The following is an 18,695-nucleotide window of genomic DNA, read 5'->3' as shown; positions in this document are numbered from 1 at the left end:
TGAACAAAGTTAACAAAATTTTATCTTATCAGAAAGATTAATTATGGTTCACATCTAAGTGAATATCTACCATCATTTGACGGTCGAGTTTAGAAAAGAAGTGTAAAGTTTTTTTACCAAGCTAATCTTATGTACATGTATATAATAATCCTTCCAACAAGACCACTTATTCATATATTAAGACTTTTCATGCCTAAAGAAAAATTTAAAAACTACGTTTTTGATATTTTACTTTTTTTGGAATACAGGTAATAGTATACTTTTGTATTAAGCGACAATGTCGCTAGTTTTGTTTTATGAGATGTGTGACCTATCGTTTTATCTCTTCACCTTTCCAGGTAATCATCTATGAATACCTGGAAATACTTGTGTTTGTTCCTCTTCGGTTCCCTTGGATGCATTGACGTTCGAGGTTAATTGCATATAAAAGATATAAGTAACTTAGCAAACTTATCTTAAAATCGTCACCGTCAAGGAACAATAACCAAAATGAATTTTAAAGTGAACTTTTTTAGATTTTTTATTTTGAGTAAGTATTTTTTTTTTCATTTTTTTGTATGTAATGATTAGCATATTTGTTTAAGGAATGGATTTATTTTCTATCTATGTTACACGACGTAAAATAATTTTTTTTTGCATTGTTTAACAGCGAAGCGGTTTTAAAAAAGATTAAATTTGTCCCCAGTTATATTGTACCTGTATAGCACAGGTAGAAATTATAGAATTTATTTTAATCCTTTTAATTTGTTTTTTTTAAACTAAAAGAAAAATAAAATATTGCTTCTTGACGTTAATTTGTACAGAATTATGTGTGCGTCGTAAAGATACATGTAAATCATACGATAATAAATTAATTTATGAAAACGCTTTCAACAGTAATCAGATAAGTTCGAATGTCTGAACTTCAAGCAATTTGACGTAGTTTTAGAAAGATATCATATTGAGAAAATAATTAAAGAAAATCGTTTGTTTTTATATTTATGGGTTTTTTTATATCTCAAAGAATACATTATGTTTTGCTAAATTGATCCCTTGAATGTATAAAATTATATGTATTAGGAGACACTAATCGAAAGTATAATATGCTTATACATGTACGTGGTCATTAAGCTTTTTTAGGACTAGGGATGCAGAGTCTATTTCTCGAAGCATTCCTTAAAGGGACTTAGACACGATTTGAGATCAACATTCTTATTTTTATCTTTTATGTATAAAATGGTTGACTGATGCGTTTTAAATGATTGACCAAAATATTGAATGTTAAAGTCAAGTTACAAGTCAAGTTACAAGCGAGATGCAGAGGTAAGAATACATTGAAATGTAATCAAAGCTCGAGTCTTATGGTTGTTTACAAAAAATATAATGTAGAGAATTACCATTTCTTAAACAAAATGACTTGTAAAACAATTTAAACTAATTCAATATCTTCATAAATACTATTATCAACAAAAGAAAGTCATATGTAATTGAAACTCACACCAATACAACAAATATGTAAACAAGGACAATATTCGAGCTTTGTTTACAAGACAAAGAATTATGAACCCTGTATCTTGCTTTTAACTTGATATTTGACTTTCAAATTTTGATATAGCATTATAAACTTCTATATTTATCATTATAAACATTGAAAATGGAAAAATAAAATTTGAAAATTTTAAGTCAAATCGTGTCTAAGTCTCTTTAAATTAGGAACCGCTATAACCTTGTTTTTAAGTAAGAGTAGCATATACTTTGTCCTTAAACTATCGAAAGGTTGTCAAATAACGTTTTAATTGGGATGGTAGGGCTTGCTGTGGTGATTAATAAAGAACGATAGAGTAGGGTTTTTCTTTTTACAGACCCCAAATTTTCGACAAACCTTAAATTTCTAATCCTCTGGGGGGGGGGGGGGGGTAAATTTCTAATCCTCTGGGGGGGGGGGGGGGGGTGCATACACATTCTCGTTTATTCTTTTAAAATATAAACTTTTATCAACATGTTCGTTTATGTAAATGAAGATGGGTCCAACACTCCCCCCCCGCCCCTTCTTTTATTGTTACGGGCATACCTAGAAATCTCAAATATTGCATGTGTGTAGAGATATTGTAGGTTTTATTGAACGTAAATAAATAAATCAATCTGAAGATAATTGATAATGTTTAATAGTCCATACTCTTTTGAGAGAAAAAAATTACTAATTCATAAATTGCTCTTGTTTCATATCTTACCTGCATATGTATTTTATACATTACATATTGAATGGAAATTGAATGTTTTTGTAACTTTTCACACTTAATAACAATAAATTATTGTTTTATTCAAACCTTGATTATGATTTTTAAAAAAAAATTCGCATTTGTTTTTTTCTGATAAAATAATTGGTATGTAAGCCAAAAGTTGTCACAATATTTTTTGTGTATACATAAATTGAGTTATAAAGGTATTTTTGTTATCACTTTACACTAATGTTAATCTACTACGTTTTTTTGCAAAAGAATGTACTAAAAAATCATCAGTTTTTATCTTAAAGTTTGTACTGTGCATGTATAATTTTCCCCCTCAAATTAAATGTTTAATGATTCATAATTGCATACTTCTTTCAATTCATATGTATACATCACAATAAAGACACTTTGGTCATCGGTTCTTATGAACACACTGCGATTATATTAATTGTCTTAGAAGATTTAACTACTGAATTTATTCCTTATACTAAAAAAGTCATATAACTTTTGGAATGACATTAGGTGATACAGTATGTGTGTGTGTGTGTGTGTGTGTGTGTGTGTGTGTGTGTGTGAGAGAGAGAGAGAGAGAGAGAGAGAGAGAGAGAGAGATGATGATGCTGTTGTGTAGAGCAAATGTCCTGTACTGATCGTTGTACAGTATTGTACTGACTTCAGGTCGTCCACTAGTCCGCCCCATTTAGAGTCTGTTCCAGTAGAAGTCTTAAGGGGTCGTTGTTGTAAACAGAAACCAGGTCCGCCGCCACAAAACATTCTCAAGTCTGAGAATATTCTCAACTCCCCAATTCTCAGACTCAGCCGCTGCCATAAACAAGTTAAGCAAAATAAAATTTTCAAATTCTGTTTTATTCTCAAATATTTGAGTCAACAAAAAAGTAGACTTAAGAATTTTCTTAAGCAAAACAAAATGGCTGCCATTGTCAGGCGTCGGCGTCGCAGAAGACAAAACGCGATTTCAATGAGGCGACCTCGTGTTTTTCGAGACTTGAGTAATCCTCTGGAAAGTCTTGATGAGGAAGAAGTATATCAAAGATACAGATTTTCCCCAGCAACCATTCAGTTTATCGTGGATGGAGTCAGCAACATCCTACAGACAGACACTGTCAGGAATCGGCCGCTGATCCAGGTGCTCCTTTTCCTACGATTCGTGGACACGGGGGTACACGTGCGACTTGCTGGGGACAGTTTGAATGTGTCAGATTCCTCTGCAGGAAGAGTGGTAAAATCTGCTGCAAGGGCAACTATTGAAGTGTTCACACACATGATTAAATTCCCAGTGGGTGACATGGCCAGTAAGGTCAGGGAAGGATTTCAACGAATTGCAGGTAATCATCGTACACACAGTTTATAGTTGAATGCGCCGTAAAATGAAAGTTACCAATTCTGCTTGAGAAGCATAATAAACATTGTAAAAGTAAACACTTGTTAGAGTTCAACTTCTTCACATTCCGTAATAAAGGTGTTTTATAATAGTAAAGACATAAATGTCATTGATAAAAGCTTGCGCAGACACCAAACATATTCACACATCTCTAAAGATGATTGACTTTTTGGGGGGTTTTTTCACTCAAAAAAGTTCCTCAAAGGGCATTTACTGAGTAATGGGTGGTAGATCCAAGAGAAGTGTATTAAATATAAAATACTCGAAGTCTCCTGCACATGTCAGTTTGATTATCAAGGATGTTCATTGTCAATTGGTTTACAAATTATTACATGTATATCCAACACACTAAAATGAGGGTACTCATACCACTACCACCCTGTGATAAAATGTACATCATAAAATAACCCACTCTCAACCAACACCCCCTTTCGAAATATGTATGGACATGTGTATGATTAAAGTACCCTTGTTCACCTTTTCAAAGTTCACTTCATTATGAAATAAAGTAGATTTTACACTTTAAAGTGAATTTGCGAAAGAAATAAAAAAAAATCATTTCAGTCTATATGTGGGGGAGGGGGATGCTAGGTCAATGCAGATATTACAAATGAATGTCATAATATTTTATTAATATTTTGTTATTACATGTAGTATATAAGAGCGAATATCTTTCTTAAAGTTTATGGTTTTACATGTACCTTTATCTATCCCGCTGGGGTTTTAGCATTGTATTTGGTTGTTTGTTTGGGGGGGGGGGGGGGGAGGTTGGAGGGTTAACGCTGGGATGGAGTCAGTGTCTTTATAGATATAGCATGTTAACTAGTATTGTGAATCTTACGACATATTGAAATACATTTACAATTTGCAATATATTAATGGAAACAAATCACAAATCTTAAGCTGGATCACTACATGATGTGTACTTGTATCATAATACATACTTTAAAATATAAACATCTTTTTCCTTAGGATTTCCTAAAGTTCTAGGTTGTGTTGATGGATAACAAATAAGAATTTCACACCAACTGCAAATGAAGATGACTTTGTTAACAGAAAAGGATTCCATACTCTATATGTTCAGTGCTTTTTTTAAATGTATGTTTAAATGTGGTCCCTGAGGACCTTGATTGGTAAAAATCATAAACTTATATTGGTAAAATTTAATGCTTAATACTTGTATCTGTCGAAATTTATTTATTAAGATGAATACAATAATAAATTTGTTCATAATAATCTGATGAGGAAATCGGATGTTGAAAAATATGTATAAAAATTGAATTAAACATGTTGTACAAGTGTTTGTTTATACGAAAGCCGAGAAGGATCATTCGAGATTCGAGATTCAAAATACGAGATTCGAAATACGCAGCACAGTTAAGGCTGTCAATAAACTCCGTTCAGACAAAAAGTACGGGAAATGTGCATTATGACATCACAGTATATTATAAAACTCGAAAGTACTTATCAATATATTTATTAGTAAAATTAACTTATACTAATCTTTTAATTAAAAACAACAAATGCTATTACTTACAATTTTGATGTCCGTTATATCGTACACACTGAAAAATAAGCGAGATGTCGTTCTCGCTGTACTACAAAATATGACGTCATATGCTTCAAAATGACGCATTAAGTTAAATCATTGAAGGCTATCGTGCAGTTTTATAGCGAAGAAAAATAAATGTCATACATTAACGGAAAAGTATAAATGAATATTTTGTTTAAAATTATTATTAGTAGAATGCTACCTATATAGTCTTATTTTCATTTTGTTAAAAGTATGCATCGTATAAAGAAGCCACCTCGGTTTTGTATAAAATATCGTATATCTAAAATCTGAGTACCTAAATAAATCACTTAATTGCAAGGGCATACACTTACCTGATCCCGACAAACTTTTACATGTGAATTTGAAATATGCTATGTAACTTAAAAACTTCTACGATCCTTGTAAAATCTTACAAATTAATTATTTTTTAATGAAATTAACCCTGTGACCTTCAAAATTATTCAACATATGCATTAAAAAATAACGGTTTCTACTAACAAATATTCTTATCTTAAAAAGATCGCACCGTTTTTCAAAATCTACGATATAACATCAAGTTATTTCATAATTCAGTTGTGAATTTTGACATGATTATGCCCTTGCAATATTGAATTTTTTAAATGACCTCCAAACCACAAATACATCTGCTTTTACCATGCGACTGCCATATCACGTGACCACTATGAACATAAAATATTGTACTGTTATATATATATTTTAGAAATATATTGCATTTGAGTGACTGTTATTGATTTTAAAAAGGACATGCCAGTTTAACTAAAGTATACGTGTATTCATCACAGAAATTTGCCCATATTTTTATTGACCGCCTTAACTGTACTGCGTACGAGATTCGAGATTCGAAATTCGAGATTCAATATCTAATTTAACCAATCAAATCATGGATCTGAAACCTGTATCCTAGCAACATCAAACTGTTCTAAATAAAGATCATTCGTACATGCTCTTTCCTACAAATAAATGTCTTAATAGCTCTTATATAGTGGTTATTAAATGCTTAAATTAACATTGATGAATTAACCCCACACAGTATAAACAATTAAATTAAAAATAACACTGTTGGCTTTGCAAATCTAAGTGGTTTTGTTTGCCCTGTATGTATTTCCCCCCGAACAATTTTAACCCGAAGTGTATTCGCCCCAACTGTGTAAAAATCGGCTTGCGAAGAAAGATCTGTTTAATCTAAATGTTTTACCTATGAAACGAAACTCAATGAAATAATCGACATGTCAAAATATAGGTTATGATAAAGTTTTAAACCATAGAAGATATAATGATTTACAACCTCAAAGACAAAAATCCAGATAAGAATAGTGTATTGTAGGGTATGGCAATGCCATTGTCGATATGAGAGAGAGAGAGAGAGAGACAGACAGACACAGAGAGAGTTTTGTAGTGTCAAATTCAGTTTTGATTTAGAATTTGAAATTGATTTGATTTGTTACAAGCATATATAGACAATAATTAAGCCTCTAAAAGGAGAAAAGAGAGGAGGTAGCTAGGGTAGGGCAGACCAACTAGCAAGCTTTAATTTTAACGGTGATAGCGCACCTGTGATTTACATAGACTCTCTCTCTCTCTCTCTCTCTCTCTCTCTCTCTCTCTCTCTCTCTCATCACCTAGCATTTTCTTTTCCGTGAGGGGGTTTGGGGTATTTGTGATGTCTTACATTAGCTAGCGAAAATGATAAAAAAAACCATGAAATTTTCTTTAAATTGTGTGCGGATGTTGTACTCCAATAATCTGTTTTCAGTATATACATTTCAGGAGGGGGGGGGGGGGGGTGGGTGGGCTATAAAGTCCTAATTAGTTTGCCAGTTATTCTGTCCCCACTTTGTTTTCTCTTCGTTTTCCAGGTTTTTGTTATTTGGCTCGGCAAATTAATATAAAACTTTCTGTGTAGCTCCATATAAACGATGCACTGTAGATTAATTATGAGTAGTTTTACTTTTGATAAACAGGTACATATCCGTACTTTTTAATTTGACTCTTATAATCGGATTTAATATTCCAATAAATATAGGGTAGGAAAGAGTAGACGGGACTTTGTTGCGCATATCCTACTGTACCATTCATTCAACACAGGTATTAGCACTCATCGAGTTCGACTTGCTTTCCTTTTTTTCATCCACTGGATTTAAAGCTATTAATTTTTGAAAATATTTTGAATTTATGGCCTGATTATATATAAAAAAGAGCTGCGCTGGTGCATCTATTTACCCAAATGGACCAAAATATAACCAAATGAATCTAAAAAATTTGACAAAATTAGTTTTAAACGTATGACTCTTTTTCAATTCTAATCGGGTATGTCCTTTAGAAAAATCTTTAACCACACACATTTTAGCAAATAAAACGACAATTGTTTCATTTTTTATGGGGAGGGAGGTGGTACCGGTAAAGGACATGTATTGCTTGTGGCAGTTGTGCTATACTCTCATTTGTTATAGTAGGTAATACTAAATATTGATATAAAATGAAAGTTTCAAATTACACTGTACATAGCTTCTATCATGCATTTTGACCCGTGCGATAGTTTAAAACAATTTTCAAAGCATTTAATGTAATTCAACCGATCATTTTTGAAATTTAATTTTCTGGATCCCCGCCTGATACGTCAGCCTTTTTGTATATTAGAATTACATGTACGTTGACCATATGTACACATTAACTTAATCGGCTATGTTATGGGACGATAACATTTTTTATCAATGTTTTTGCAGGATATGTAACAAATAACAGTCTATTTGTTGGTTTTTGCACTGATTATTTGAGATAATTTGCCGCCATCTTTTATGCATTCCACACACCACTCACAGTTTCTTTATTTGGTGTTCTGTGTGTATGGCGACAAATTGGTAAATTTGCACCACTCACCCCTTGTAGCTTCATCCCGATTACATTTTATCTGGCTAAGTGTAATGTAGTAGTATATTATATACACACATCTTTGTTTGCAGTGCTTATTTACATCTTTAGAGATTTACTTACAAAAAAAGTAAACATTTGTATGACTTATATGTAATTATTGTCAATTTTGGTGCGGGGGGGGGGGGGGGGGGGTAGGAAACTACAGAGAAACTTAACTTGGCTGTGAAACATATGCTTTTATTCTTTCTTTTTGATATATCAATGAATGAATTATAACAAAATACATGTACAACAATTAATTTTGAAATATTCATGCACAATCAAATTTTTAAAAATTGGAATCCTATCATCCCTACCTTTAATTGTAGAGAGTAGGTATCCTTCTATATTGAAAACAATTCCAAAAGTAAGACTCATAATAAGTTGTTTACTGAGGAAAAGGAAAAAAAATTGTATTTATTAATAATTCCGTATAATGTGATAATATCTCAATGATTTGTTTATAATCATAGTACTAGAGTATCACTGTATGCATACATAAAAACGATAAGTAATGCTTATATTTATTAGTGAAACAGGGCAGATTATTTATATTTAGATTATTTAGATACATGTACTAATCTTCATGCGGGGATCTAGAAAGGAGGGGGTCAGGGGATCTGGACCCCCTCCTCGGGAAAATTGGAGCTTATTAAATTTACATAGTAAATTTTTTAAAAATTGGCCTAGGACCCCCTACAGAAAAAATTAGCTACGCTTATGAAGTTCTCTACCATAACCGCATTTTTACACAAAAGGGGTGAATAAACCCGGGTTTTAAACTATTACTGGTGGTGAAATACCCCAGGGTTCAAACGCATCAGGTGGAAATGCACCGGGGCAAACAAAATCACTTAGATCCGCGAAGCACACTGCATTATTACTAGTCTACTTAGATATTCTGTGTAAAAGAAAATACACATAATTATTTAGTTAGGTAGGGAGAAGTGAACATAGCATTTATTAAGAGCTATTAAGACATTTATTTGTAGGAAAGAGCATGTACGAATGATCTTTATTTAGAACAGTTTGATGTTGCTAGGATACAGGTTTCAGATCCATGATTTGATTGGTTAATTCAGATATTGAATCTTGAATTTCGAATCTCGAATCTCGTATTTCGAATCTCGTATTTTGAATCTCGAATCTCGAATGATCCTTCTCGGCTTTCGTATGTTTATCATCATAATACAGAAAATCAGAATGTCAGGCTTTGTTTAACATTATAGAAATACCGTAATAAAAAAATCAGATGTTGAAAAGTATGTATAAAAATTGAATTAAATATGTTGTACAAGTGTTTATCAACATAATACAGAAAATCAGAATGTCAGAATTTGGTTAACATTATAAAACGTACCGTACTCAAAAATGTTTGCATTGTATTCACATTAACCTACATAAAACAATACTTTTGTACATGTAGATGGTGAGTGACCCTAACTTTAGAATAACCTCCTTTTGTGCCAGATGGCCAGGCTCCTGCCATGACTCAAGAAGTTGGAGATCATCATCTTTTTGTCAGCAGTTTAAAAATGGTAATTGCATGGTGTTTTAATACTTCACCTCAGCAATAATGCATTCAAATTCCTAATGAAATTTACGTATTTAACCATTCTAAAAAAACACGCAACTACGTACATGAACCAGTACTTATAAATACAATATTTGATTCATATTACATTTCATCAAGTGTTTACAAATTTAAAGTTCAAAATATTGTTAAAATCTAGATATGCATAATGGTCTATTACTGGGTGACTTTGGCTACCCCCTTACCAGATATTTGATGACCCCTATCTAGCAATAGACTTTTTGAATATTGAAGAGAAAGTTCCAATCGCTTCATTTTGGACTAAGCACATGTCCAGAACAACTAGTAGAATACACAACTGCAACATGTATCCTACACAACACCGCCATAGACAGACAGGACACTTAAGTCAGTTACAACGTTTGCGACCTTAACATCAGGGACTGCTAGTCTCAGCTCCTGCAGGACCATGCAGCATCTGCCTGGAATGATTGAGTCTTGAAGAGAGCTGCCACCACCAATGGATTTTTCTGAGCCACTTTAAGGCTATGTACCATAATGCATAATAACTATAGGCTATTGAAGTTTGATTATCTGATACTAGTAATTTATTTTTGATAAGTAACATCATTTTAATCTCTCTCTCCTCTTTTCTTTTTTCTTTCTCTTACTCCTCTTTTCTCTTACTCCTCTCTTTCTCTCTCTCCAATTACAACGTGTAAATTGTCATTAACATTTAGGCAGTGATGACAACTGTTCCACTAGACATGGGAATACTGTCTGAATTTAAAAAAAGAATATTTTCTGCTTTTGTAGAGTAAAGACATCCTTCTTCAAAACTAAAACTTCTCTCTCTACTCTAATTTTAGCAATCTCTCCCTGCTGTCTTGGTTATCGAGAGTTATGTTTTCTCTTTCCAGTTCTTCTAAACATCTTCTCTGGGATTCATTCTCCATCAAATTATTTTAACATATTAGTGTAATAGAAAAGCAGAGCAAAAATGATATTGATCTATGCATACATATATATAATATGTATTCAATTATCTCAGTGTCTATCAACTATTTGCAAATTTATAAAGTAATTGTTGAAAATAATTAAAGATCATTTATATGTTTCTATGTATGATAAACACATGATTTCTTTATTTGTTCATATATTCATTAGTTGTGTGAAATGAATCTACATGCATTTATTTTATAGGCACATAGCTGAATTAATGTATTGTTTATAAACTATGTTTAAGTTAGCATGTACCTTCTTTGTTGTGCTTCTTCTTTTTACATCCTGAATGTTCTGTCACTGATGAAAACAAAGTTTAATAATTAACGACATTGTAAACTAAATATACTCATATATCATAAATTAAATCTATTATATATTACACTTTTGACAAAAATATCTACTACACTCATATCACTTGATGCTTTCTTTTTCAAAATGTGTAGAATATTTCTTCCTTTCAATAATACTTGTTGTAGGAAAAGTGGAAATACATTTAGCAAATGTATAGCAGTAAATTTGCTGGACTGGGATCTATATACGTATAAAGCTGGGGAATATGCTGACAGCTTTTCTTGCCATGTTGTATTTATATACACCACTGAGCAGTCAATGATCATTACTTTAAAACCAATCATAGTCAATAAAATTAACACCATACCATGAATGCTGATTTCTCCCACTGCTTTTGCATTTTCTTTGTCCGAATTTTCAAGCTTTTCTGCTACTGCGTGAATTTTTTTTTTAAACTGCAAATTAAAATGCAAAACATGAAATATAATCATTATGATAGAATCATAATTAAAGAAAATAAGTGTCATATAATGTTATTTTCTTATGGATGTATTATATATACCGTCTGTGTATATATATATATATAGAGAGAGAGAGAGAGAGAGAGAGAGAGAGAGAGAGAGAGAGAGAGAGAGAGAGAGAGAGAAAATCTTAAACGATTAATTTTGCAATGCTCAGTCTTATGTGAGTAGTACATATATTTTCGCGGTTTAACACTGCAAACAATAAAAGTAAAAATGATCATATTATGAATTAACAAGTGGACTTTTTTGTTTACAGTTGGAGCATGTACATGCCAATCGTACTATGATAATGTCCCTGCTCGAGAAACGGCTGAGCCAACATTGTAAGTAAAGTGGTAATTTGTTTTTATAAAGAAATCACCAATTCAACATGCATCGACTAATTTCTTTCATTAAACTGGTTCTACATTTATTGGACTTATGATTGAATTTTATAGGTAGATGTATGGATATGGTTATCAACAATAACATTTGCTGTTTGTAATGATGTGAAGCTACTTTTATTTTTATAATTTTTAATTACTTTTCCAATGAACATTATCTAAAAACTTTACAAAATAACTTTAATGAGTTTTGTTTGATTAATTTATTTTTGATATACATTTAGTATTTGTAATCAGGTGATGTCAGTTACTTTATCCTTTATAATTACATATGATAGATTTGTGTTTGTGTTGTGTTTTGTCATGTGTGTATCAATGTGATAAAAATGAAAGACCGCTATAACCTATACATGAGTGTCATGGATTGGAGGGTACGTGCTAGATAAAGGTGACCTAATCAACCCAAATATGTAAGCTGTAACAAACATAAGCACATGCACTAGTGCGCACGCAACATAAGTACATTAACATAAGCTGTTTAACCCTTTTAAAAAGGCAGAGATTATATGCTTTAACAATATAGAAGTATTTGATGTCAACAAATATGTTATGTTTTAAAAACAAAATCAAGAATTTCAACGTTTATCCGTGATGACTGTGTAAATGAAACAAGATTTGAAAATATATTGCCTTATTTTTTAACCATACGGAAACATGCTTTATTAATTGTTCTTCTTATGGTTAATAAAACAAAGGTTTCTTAGTTAGAGACTGTCGTAATTTATATAACTTCCCATCATAGTAATTTCTACACAAATACTTTATAAATATGTTTCGTTAGATGTTTATCATAAGTTTATAGTTTGTATACGCAATTTGGAGGAAATAAAGAATATCTTATATAATCTTACTTTACATAAATTTTAAATTATCTTAACAATCATTTAAGAAATACGTCACTTATATTCACCTTTTTATTCTAGAAGCGCTGGAGTTATTTCCGGAATCGTGCTTGGTGTTTTCCTGACTATTGGTGTTTGCTGTTGTTGTATTTCTGGTGGGAGTTCATCTGTTGGTTCCTCATCAGGATAAAGCTGTTACCGAAGCCGAAAACATCGATCAATAATTCGGCACACAATTAACTGTTGACTTCTTTATCGTTATATCAAATCAAACATTATTTCCTACTATAAAACAAAACTTTTGCCGAAAGTCGCTATCCGAAATAAGCTAAAAATTCTTTGAAAAACAGATTCTTGGTTCAAAATTTTTAGACATGTTTTGACCATGCCTACATGTATCATTTATTGATTGAAATATAAGTACAACATTATTCATAATTGATCATGACAATGTTTTAATGGTGCTTAATTTCCTAACATTTTCTTTATTGATATGCGATTGATGAAACTGTATTGCCTTTCTAATTGTACCTCGTATCTTTTTCCTTCTGTACATTTTGTAAAATAAAATAAATGATATCGAGAACCAATACTTAAAACATATTTAAAAGCAATTTAGTTACAAAATCCAGAGCTCAAAGAAGCACCATAATGAATTAAGAGTGATGTATACTAAATTCATAAATTTGACAATATGTCTGTTGGCCTTTTTTACAACTTACGTTAATGGATCCATACATGAATAACATGCCATTTTTGATTTAGACCCATCTATGAGTTACATTTTATACAAACAGTTACAACAAGAAACAAGTATTTAAAAAATCGAGAAGTAGAAGTCCAGTTTTCTTTTCTGTAACAATGAAACTTCTTATTCATTTAATCTTATTGGGATATAATTAGGCAATTTGATACTGCCAAAAAGGATGAGAGCTCTTGTGTTCTATCAACAATTAAATTATTATTTGCTATTTAAGCATTGCAGTTTGAAAGGATTAAGGAAACGTACCAAATGTTTGAATGTCTAACATGGTTGATAAAAACTGATGAACAAGTGAAAAGCTGTCAATGAGACAGCAAACCGGGTTTTCGTTAATGTGAATTGTATCCATAATCCCTGTCAACCCCGAGTTAATAAACACTGCCTACCGTATCCAGTGAAATGGAGTACCCTGTAAGCAATATTTTGCCAAAAATGACTAAGTTCAAAAGCTGGTATTTTTTCATAAATTATTAGAAATCAATATCCTAGCAATATGCACCCCTCTTATATATGTACAATTGATCTGCAAAAGAAATACTTCCTATCTTGAAAACTATAAGAAGGGTTATCCGTACAATGAGGGTACCCTTTATGCAATATTTTGCCAAAGAATGACTAATTTCAAAAGCTGGTACTTTTTTTTCAGAAATCAAAATCCTAGCAATATGCACACCTCTGATATATGTACAATTGATCTGCAAAAGAACAACTTTCTAAAATCTAACTGTAGGAGGAGTTATCCGTAAAATAAGGGAACCCTTTTGGTAGCCGCACCCCCGCCATTTTCACCATTTCAATAACCGAATGTTTCCGTTGAAATTAAAGGAAAAATTCTTGTAAATGTAGATATAGTAATATTTCGTAAAGTTATAATTATAACGTGACCCAAAGGTCTTATATTGTAGGAAATATTTTAACAAAAATTAGTTGAATTTTTCTATCTAGATAAAGATTTTTTTTTACAAAAACAAAGCAGTACTGTAAAAACTGAACTAAAGTAATGTTTCATATATAATTAAACAAAAACATTTAAAATTATCTTCTGAGCTTTCTTTTTTTCCTGGTATCATATTCATTCAAGGTTTCAACACTATGTCTATTGAATTATCATCATTTAATATTGAATCATCCAATGTAGTACGTGCAAAGTAATGGTACTTAAAGATCAAGGATTAAATACATTTACTGAAGTGGAACTCCACTTTTTTTTAAATAACGCGCTTGATAGATAACACCTTAGGTTCTTGGCGGTTTCTGCTTATTACACTACTCCGCATCTTCTGAGGGTCTGGTTATTAGTCATACCATATATGATGTTTTCACAGTTTTCCAGAAACATGTTTATATGTATGATGATATGATACAAACTAAATCTATCTGTCTCTGATTATTATAAGAACTCTAGTCACCAACTGCAAGAAACGTTTTATGTATTAATTTATTGACAAAAATGGCACAACAATTGATTGTAATTAACAGCTTTACAAACACTAATATGAATAAAACACAATCCAGTTCTAACTAGTTTTTGACCACTCGAAACCCGACCGATTGATAATGAATCATAAAACTCTTTTGGTCTTCATTGGATCTGACCTCGGCCCTACCAAAACTATGACCTCATAATACTGAAAGAAATATTCCTTCTTCAGTGATTAAACGGAAGAAATAAGAAATCATTCTTTGAGTATTTTGCATTGACCGAGTACGTTGGATTGATTTGATTCGGTTAAGATGGAAGAGAAATGGAATGAAATTATTGATCACGTTGACCATATTTGATCATTTTATAAATGTTATATCAAAACATTACTGATAATCCTAAGATGTGGTATTTTATTTTTGTGCCCTATGCAATTATAAGATACATTGATTTAAAGTGAATCTCCATACGGAACAAGGTCTTCATAAATATGAATCAAGTTGATCTTTTTTCAAATTTACAAAAATACTTCAAAACTGACTTGCAGAAAATGAAAGCGTTTATACTTAACAATCCCTAACTTCAGTAACACCAGGTTTTCATTAATATTTTTTTGTTTAATAATGTCACGTTATGTATTCTATTATAGTAGAAATATTCCCGTTTAAGCACGATTACAAGGACGACATGGGGGTAACAAAAGCGCTTTAGTTGCCATTCAATTAAAATCACTTAACATAAAATTGATATTCATACGCCCTATATTCTTTATAACATGCGGCAGAACAAGATATGTTTTGCACTTTTGGTGGGACACCTTTTATGAAATGCATTTTAAATTCAAATTTCAAACTAGATTTATGGACTTGATAAGGAATCTATACATTTATTCATAAGTTTGATCGAAAAGGTAGACTTGTTTATTATTATGAAAAAGAAATTGTTTTTACTGTATTATAAACATGCAGTTTCAATAATGTTTTTGAGTAACTGGAAAACAATGTTTTTGCTTCCGCCTTCAGTTTCCTTGGATGCGGTTGCCTTCAAGTCATACTTTAAGAAAGAAAACCACAACAGCTGTACATGATCTTCGAGGAACAAGTATTATTTGATGTTTGAAACAAAATGGATTTTAAGATCGCATATTATATATTTTTTCTTTTAGGTAAGTATTTTTGATAAATATATTAATAATTTGGATATAGGTTAATATCAAATTTTGTAATTCTGCGAAATACATGTAAAACTTGAAAATAAATCAAAATTGGAATTTTGTATGAACGTTGTTTTATTTTTAATTTTTCTAGTGGTTAAATAATAATAAACTTTTATTCAGAAAATTTCCAAATCATTTTTTTATTAGCTGCGTGTCGTCAAGTGTAGCGATCATTTTGCCTGTATAAAGTAATGTTCAACTCTGCAACACATATATTACCATAAATAACTTTTGAAATGCTGCAAATAATCCTAGGACATTGCGTTAAGATATTCATTTCAACATTTATGCAGAATGCAAATGGCAAAATGTTTTAAAAGTTCAATTCATCCTGTATATAAATCTTTAAAATTAAATTGTTCTTTCTCTAAATCAATCAAACGAGCTGGAGACATGCATTATATATGTAAACAAAACATATATTACTCACTATCACTTTTGTACTTTAGTTAGTTATTTTATGATTTATAGATTGTTCTTTATCTTAACCAATCGCTATGGCTGGGGACGTAATTATACAATTTACTTGCATAAACATTTGGTACTAGGTTTCTTAGTCATTTACATACCAAGCTGTATTCCTGTTATCATTAGTATCTTATATTCTTTATTCTATGCACACAGTGACTGGTAGTTTCCAATTCCTGTTATTTATTATACTCTGTCCCAGGTTTTTGCTTCCACCACTTTCGCTTGATATTTCGATAATAATAAATACCTTTATGCTCAAACTACATTCATCCACTAATATGAAAAATGTCCAGATTATCTGTTTTGAAACGCCCCCTCTACCGCTTCAGGTTTCAATACACATCCAAAAATAGAAAGTCTACGTGAATTGCATTGCGTCAGCCATTAATAAGCCCGGATGATAACGTTGAAAAATTGCGCGAGGTGTCCCGATTACTTCCCAATGGAGAAAAGATGTAAACATTTCCCATTATAGATCTCCGTAAGAAATTTGTTTTCATTCCTGTAAACTTTTATGAGTGAAAAGGGATAATTTGTCAATGAAGTTATCTTGGATATTTTCTATTTCATCGATTTCATTTGTACTTCTTTCTTTTACAGGTGTGTGTATTTTTATTAAAAATCATCAAAAAGTGATGGAAGCAATAACTTGGGACTGACTATAATTTATCATTAAATTATTAATTATAGAAGAAAAAAAATGATTACATGTGATTTCTTCTAGTGTTATATATATCAGGTCTTTTATTTGTTTCCTATTTACACAGTTGGAGCATGTATCTGTCAAGCTTATTAAACTACTACCACTGCAGCTCCCCAAACGTTGTAAGTTGATTATTTGTTACCTAAGGAAAGCTAAAAGTATCGATAATGTTTCACTTTTATATATTTGATGGATGCTATCTTTTGCGAAAATACAATGCGTATCGTTTCTACACAATCCAGATACGTGTATCTAAAATTTACTACTCCAATGAGAGTTAAAAAGATTTCAATAAATAAAATTAAATTTATACGTTACAGCCATACCACAAACATATAGCAGTTATTTGTACACACAAGTCATAGGCCACTTAGCGTTATGTCACAAATGTTTTTTATTTTTTGTTTACAGAAGCAGTGGAGTCATAGCAGGAATTGTGATCGGCGTAATGATGACCATCGGCGGTTGTTGTGTCTGTTTTTGTTGTTGTTGTCTTGGGGCTTCACAAGTATCGTCTGGTTAACGCAATGAAAGAATTGGTGAAAACAGCCTTCTTTATAAAACTTTGTTAATGAGAAAAATGATTGATATTTGAACTTAACAGAGTCTGGTTGTGTCTACTTTAACTTGAGGAGGCCGAATGGTTAAAAAAATTAGCTATTACTAATGTGTCCTAAATAAATAGATATACTTTGTAAGCTATAAACAATCATGTATCAAATAAATATATATAACTTTTATCCTTTGGGTTTAAATATAATCCGGTGTCTTTATTTTGAGTTCTTCTTCTTAGGAAGATCAAGACAGTCTACATATAGCCATCACCAGTCATCTCTTTTAAAAAATAATACTTGTAATGACTGGCATTGCAGTTTTTAACATCAAGAGAATGTTTCAACACTAAACGATGATTACATTTAAAAGTACATATGAAGGCGTTATGATCGAAAAAAAAACCGATTGTAAATACATTGTAAATTATACATTGATATACTGTCGATTTATACGAGAAGATTCTGTGCTGTACCTAATGACTAAATTATAAGAAACATGGATTCCGAAGAAATATACATGTACATTGTATTTCACTGATATTTAATTCTAACAGTTAAAATGATTTTTTTTCAACATTGAGTATCTATGCACAGTTTGTCACTGTTTTTGCTATGCACAGTTCATCACTGTTTTGAGACGTTGTGGCAAAAATACCGCAAATGCACAAACACGGCAAAATTAGCGTCTTTGTTTCTCTAGAGATGAACTTTTGTGTTGATTATAAATAAAACAAATATATAGTTTGGCATGTAAGCATGGAGGGTAATCGTGTTAAAAAATCCATATCAGTGTTTTCCAGAGGAAAAATCCGGTTATTGAAATGGTGAAAATCGCGGGTGGGTGGCTGCCAAAAGGGTACCCTTATTGTAACGATAAATCCTCGTTCAGTT

At 31.4% G+C, this 18,695-nt stretch overlaps 2 long non-coding RNA genes across 2 annotated transcripts; both read left to right on the top strand.

Annotated features, from left to right (window-relative positions):
- The first annotated feature begins 456 nt into the window (after positions 1-456).
- LOC105344459 (uncharacterized) lies at positions 457-13,253 on the top strand. Its single transcript, XR_902881.4, has 3 exons — positions 457-529; positions 11,706-11,772; positions 12,756-13,253. It is a non-coding gene; the product is annotated as an uncharacterized lncRNA (long non-coding RNA).
- A 2,633-nt stretch (positions 13,254-15,886) lies between these two features.
- On the top strand, positions 15,887-17,990 carry LOC105344458 (uncharacterized). The gene is made up of 3 exons (XR_902880.4): positions 15,887-16,025; positions 17,315-17,372; positions 17,662-17,990. It is a non-coding gene; the product is annotated as an uncharacterized lncRNA (long non-coding RNA).
- Positions 17,991-18,695: the final 705 nt, after the last annotated feature.

The sequence above is a fragment of the Magallana gigas genome, chromosome 4 (assembly GCF_963853765.1).
Source record: "Magallana gigas chromosome 4, xbMagGiga1.1, whole genome shotgun sequence".
Classification (NCBI taxonomy): Eukaryota; Metazoa; Mollusca; class Bivalvia; order Ostreida; family Ostreidae; genus Magallana; species Magallana gigas.
Note: the sequence above shows the minus strand (reverse complement) of the source record. Positions and strands in the feature narration are given on the sequence as shown.